Here is a 6,257-nt window from a genome sequence, read left to right as displayed (position 1 = left end):
ATCATACAAAAAGCGCACAAAACTAAGAATTTTTGAAAATTTTCAACTTTTAATTTTCTTTCGAATTTTTCAGAAAATTTTTGGTTTTGTGCGCATTTCAGAGCGTTTGCAACGTTTTTTGATTTTTCGAAAAATTTGAAATTTTTTCATCTAAATTTGACCTGGCTGTTCCGTATCAGGCCTAGACTCCGTCGGGCTGTCTATTTCACACAGTCTGAGCCGTACTCATTCTGTGAGTCAACCGGTATCTGCTGTACACGGTGTGTGATTCACCAGGTCTGTGCTTGACCCCGTCTTTGGCTAACAAGGTCTATGCGTCTTCACGACGTCATCACAAGACCCAAGAATGTGACTCGTAGATGTGGATAACTTTGGCAGCAAGATTAGCAATCCGACGCCTGGCGTCGCGACGCCGAACATTGCGAAGCTCTATCATGGCGCCAGTGATATCGCACATGAATTTAAATATCACTGCTGACGAAATTAGAAAACCGACGCCTGGCGTCGCGACGCCGAACATTGCGTCGATCTTTCATGGCGCCTGTATTATCGCACATGAATTTAAATATCACTGCTGACGAAATTAGAAAACCGACGCCTGGCGTCGCGACGCCGAACATTGCGACTCTCTATCAATCTCCAATATCATCGTACATGAATTTAAATGTCATTTCTGACGAAATTAGAAAACCGACGCCTGGCGTCGCTACGCCATCCGCCGTCACGCCAGATGAAGCATACCACCCTTGGTATAACGTTTGGCACGATCATAGAAAATCGACGCCTTGCGTAACAATGTTCTTGAAGGACGAAATTTTACCGAAGACGCCAACCTAACCTAACTTAACCTAACCTAACCCAACCTAACCTAACCTAACCTAACCTAACCCAACCTAACCTAACCCAACCTAACCTAACCTAACCTAACACAACCTAACCTAACCTAACCTAACCTGACCTAACCTAACCCAACCTAACCTAACCTAACCCAACCTAACCTAACCTAACCCAACCTAGCCTAACCTAACCTAACCTAACCTAACCCAACCTGACCTAACCTAACCTAACCCAACCCAACCTAACCTAACCTGAATTCAAAATTTTTGTCGAAAATTCTTAGTTTTCTTCGCGTTTCACGCCATTTGCAGCCATTTTTATTTTTTTTAAAATTTCGACAATTTTTGAAAATTTCCAAAGAAATTTTTTTTGAGAAATTTCAATTTTTTCGAAAATTTTCGAAAAGTTGAAAAACGTGGGAAATCATCCAAAAAGCGCACAAAACTAAGAATTTATGAAAATTTTCAACTTTTAATTTTCTTTCGAATTTTCGGAAAATTTTTGGTTTTATGCGCATTTCAGAGCGTTTGCAACGTTTTTTGATTTTTCGAAAAATTTGAAATTTTTTCTTCTAAATTTGACCTGGCTGATCCTTATCAGGACTAGACTCCGCCGGGCTGTCTATTTCACACAGTCTGAGCCGTACTCACTCTATGAGGCAACCGGTATCTGCTGTACACGGTGTGTGATTCACCAGGTCTGTGCTTGACTCCGTCTGTGGCTAACAAGGTCTATGCGTCTTCACGACGTCATCACAAGACCCAGGAATGTGACTCGTAGATTTGGATAACTTTGGCTGCAAGATTAGCAAACCGACGCCTGGGGTCGCGACGCCGAACATTGCGTCGATCTTTCATGGCACCTGTGTTATCGCACATGAATTTAAATATCACTGCTCACGAAATTAGAAAACCGACGCCTGGCGTCGCGACGCCGAACATTGCGACGCTCTATCATATCTCCAATGTTATCGTACATGAATTTAAATGTCATTTCTGACGAAATTAGAAAACCTACGCCTGGCGTCGCGACGCCATCCGCCGTCACGCCAGATGAAGCATACCACCCTTGGTATGTTTGGCACGATCATAGAAAATCGACGCCTTGCGTAACAAGGTTCTTGAAGGACAAAATTTTACCGAAGACGCCAACCTAACCTAACTTAACCTAACCTAACCCAACCTAACCTTAACCTAACCTCACCTAACCTAACCCAACCTAACCTAACACAGTCTAACCTAACCTGACCTAACCTAACCCAACCTAACATAACCCATCCTAACCTAACCTAACCTAGCCTAACCTAACCTAACCCAACATGACCTAACCTAACCTAACCCAACCTAACCTAACCTGAATTCAAAATTTTTGTCGAAAATTTCGAAAATTCTTAGTTTTCTTCGCGTTTCACGCCATTTGCAGCCATTTTTAATTTTTTTAAAATTTCGACAATTTTTGAAAATTTGAGAAATTTCAATTTTTTCGTAAATTTTGGAAAAGCGAAAAACGTGGGAAATCATCCAAAAAGCGCACAAAACTAAGAATTTTTGAAAATTTTCAACTTTTAATTTTCTTTCGAATTTTCGGAAAATTTTTGGTTTTGTGGGCATTTCAGAGCGTTTGCAACGTTTTTTGATTTTTCGAAAAATTTGAAATTTTTTCTTCTAAATTTGACCTGGCTGATCCTTATCAGGACTAGACTCCGCCGGGCTGTCTATTTCACACAGTCTGAGCCGTAATCACTCTATGAGTCAACCGGTATCTGCGGTACACGGTGTGTGATTCACCAGGTCTGTGCTTGACTCCGTCTCTGGCTAACAAGGTCTATGCGTCTTCACGACGTCATCACAAGACCCAGGAATGTGACTCGATCGATTTGGATAACTTTGGCTGCAAGATTAGCAAACCGACGCCTGGCGTCGCGACGCCGAACATTGTGACGCTCTATCATGGCGGCAGTTATCGCACATGAATTTAAATATCACTGCTGACGAAATTAGAAAACCGACGCCTGGCGTCGCGACGCCGAACATTGCGTCGATATTTCATTACGCCTGTATTATCGCACATGAATTTAAATATCACTGCTGACGAAATTAGAAAACCGACGCCTGGCGTCGCGACGCCGAACATTGCGACGCTCTAACATGGTTTTGTGCGCATTTCAGAAGGTTTGCAGCGTTTTTGATTTTTCAAAAAATTTGAAATTTTTTTCTTCTAAATTTGACACGGCCCATCCCTATCAGGACTAGACTCCGTCGGACTGTCTGCTTCACACAGTCTCAGCCGTACTCAGTCTGTCAGGCAACCGGTATCTGCTGTACACGGTGTGTGATTCACCAGGTCTGTGCTTGACTCCGTCTCTGGTTAACAAGGTCTCTGCATCACTCGTCCTGTGCCTCACCGGTCTCTTGATGCGGTGTGTGCATCAGCCTGTAAGTGCTTGACTCGGTCTCTGCCACACCCGATCTCTGCTTCCCATTTTCTGTGACTCACCACGTCTTCGCCTCTCTCTCTGTCTCACACCTCTGTGCTTGTTTCGGGCTGTGCCTCACCCGGTCTCGTCTGAACCAGGTCTGTGCACAGACGGCCTGGCATATGTCGGGTGATACAGAGAACGTATCTTGCAGAGAGCGAGTCCGTTATACACCGCGTCCGACAGAGAAAGGGATCGGCAGTGACAGGGTCGTCCAAGACCGGTACTGGCCTGGATATTGTGCAAAAACGTTTGACGAAAAATATAAAAACTTGAGAATTTTCAATTTTTTCGAAAATTTTCGAAAAATCAAAAAACGTCGGAAATCGTCCAAAAAGCGCACAAAACTAAGAATTTTTGAAAATTCTCAACTTTTAATTTTTTTCGAATTTTCCTAAAATTTTTGGTTTTCTATGCGTTTCATGCCATTTGCAGCCATTTTTAATTTTTTTAAAATTTCGAAGATTTTTGAAAAATTTTCAAAGGGAAATTTCAATTTTTTCGAAAATTTTCGAAAAATCATAAAACATCGAAAATCGTCCAAAACGCGCACAAAACTAAGAATTTTTGAAAATTTTCAACTTTTAATTTTTTTTCGAATTTTCCTAAAATTTTTGGTTTTCTATGCGTTTCATGCCATTTGCAGCCATTTTTAATTTTTTTAAATTTCGAAGATTTTTGAAAAATTTTCAAAGGGAAATTTCAATTTTTTCGAAAATTTTCGAAAAATCATAAAACATCGAAATTCGTCCAAAACGCGCACAAAACTAAGAATTTTTTAAAAATTTTCAACTTTTAATTTTTTTTCTTATTTTCCGAAAATTTTTGGTTTTGTGCACATTTCAGAAGGTTTGCAGCATTTTTTGATTTTTCGAAAAATTTGAAATTTTTTTCTTCTAAATTTGACACGGCCCATCCCTACCAGGACTAGACTCCGTCGGACTGTCTGCTTCACACAGTCTCAGCCGTACTCTGTCTGTGAGGCAACCGGTATGTGCTGTACACAGTGTGTGATTCACCAGGTCTGTGCTTGACTCCGTCTCTGGTTAAGTGATGCATGCCAGTCTCGATGAATGCCGCATGCTGTCTCAGCCGGAGACAGCCTCTATCTCACCCTGTTGCTTCCTGCCTCGTTGTTTGCACCAACCGGCCTCTGAAGGAGTCTCTGCAGCTCCGTGACTGCCTCACGTGTTGTCTGCGGTACCTAGGCTTCTTAGAGGCAGCATGTCACAGCCGTGTGATACAGAGACTCGTCCGTTCAGAGCCCGAGTCAAGCACAGACCGCATTCGTCAGAGGCATAGTACATCAGAAACAGTCGGAGAGAGACCGGTTGCGCGACGCATGAGGTGGTGGAATTTTAAAAAAATTCAAAATTTTCAAAAAATACTAGAAATTGCCCAAAAAGCGCACTAAACCAAAAAAAATTAAAAAGTTTCAAAAAGTTTTGGTTTTGTGCGCTTTTCAGACAATTTCCAGTATTTTTTGATTTTTTGAAAATTTTCAATTTTTTTTTCAAAGGTCTCAAGAGATGCATGCCAATCTCGGTGAATGCCACGTGCTGTCTCAGCCGGAGACAGCCTCTATCTCACCGTTGCTTCCTGCCTCGTTGTTTGCACCAACCGGCCTCTGCAGGAGTCTGGTCTGTGCAGCTCCGTGACTGCCTCACGTGTTGCCTGCGGTACCTGGGCTTCTCAGAGGCAGCATGTCACAGCCGTGTGATACAGAGACTCGTCCGTTCAGAGCCCGAGTCAGGCACAAACCGCATTCGTCAGAGGCATAGTACATCAGAAACAGTCCGAGGGAGACCGGTTCCGCGACGCATGAGGTGGTGGAAGTTTGAAAAATTTCAAAATTTTCAAAAAAACAAAAAATGCTAGGAATTGCCCAAAAAAGCGCACAAAACCAAAACAAATTGAAAAATTTCACCTTAAAATTTGTTTCAACATTTTTCAAAAATGTTTGATTTTGTGCGCTTTTCAGACAATTTCCAGCATTTCTTGTTTTTTCAAAAATTTTAAAAATTTTCAATTTCTTTTTCAAAGGTCTCCTCAAGAGATGCATGCCAGTCTCGGTGAATGCCACATTTTGTCTCAGCCGGAGACAGCCTCTATCTCACCCTGTTGCTTCCTGCATCGTTGCTTGCACCAACCGGACTCTGCAGGAGTCTGGTCTCTGCAGCTCCGTGACTGTCTCAAGTGTTTTCTGCCGTACCTGGACTTCTCAGAGGCAGCATTTCACAGGCGTGATACAGACTCGTCAATTCAAAGCCCGAGTCAGGCACAAACCGCATTCGTCAGAATTTTGAAAAATTTCAAAATTTTAAAAAAATAAAAAATGCTAGGAATTACCCAAAAAGCGCACAAAACCAAAACAATTTGAAAAATTTCACCCTAAAATGTTTTTGAAATGTTTTCAAAATTTCTTGATTTTGTGCGCTTTTCAGACAAATTCCAGCATTTTTTGATTTTTCGTAAATTTTGAAAATTTTCAATTTTTTTTTCAAAGGTCTCCTCAAGAGATGCATGCCAGTCTCGGTTAATGCCACATGATGTCTCTGCCGGGGACAGCCTCTATCTCACTCTGTTGCTTCCTGCCTCGTTGCTTGCACTAACCGGACTCAGCAGGAGTCTGGTCTCTGCAGCTCCGTGACTGCCTCACGTGTTGTCTGCCGCACCTGGGCTTCTCATAGATGACATTTGAGAGCCCTGTCATACAGAGACCGCTCTGTGCAGAGCCCGAGACAAGCACAGACCTCATTCGTCAGAGACACAATTCATCAGAAACAGTCCGAGAGAGACCGGTCTGCAAGGCATCAGGTGGTGGAATTTCGAAAAATAAAAAATGCTGGAAATTGTCCAAAAACTGCAAAAAACCAAACAAAATTTGAAAATTTGAAAATTCAATATTTTACAATTAATTCAAAGTTCAGTCATTGTTTCTAAG

This window comes from Zootermopsis nevadensis, unplaced genomic scaffold (assembly GCF_977971745.1).
Source record: "Zootermopsis nevadensis isolate Lab colony 2312 unplaced genomic scaffold, Znev_1.0 Znev_ptg000022l, whole genome shotgun sequence".
Lineage (NCBI taxonomy): Eukaryota > Metazoa > Arthropoda > Insecta > Blattodea > Termopsidae > Zootermopsis > Zootermopsis nevadensis.
This window is presented reverse-complemented; position numbering follows the sequence as displayed.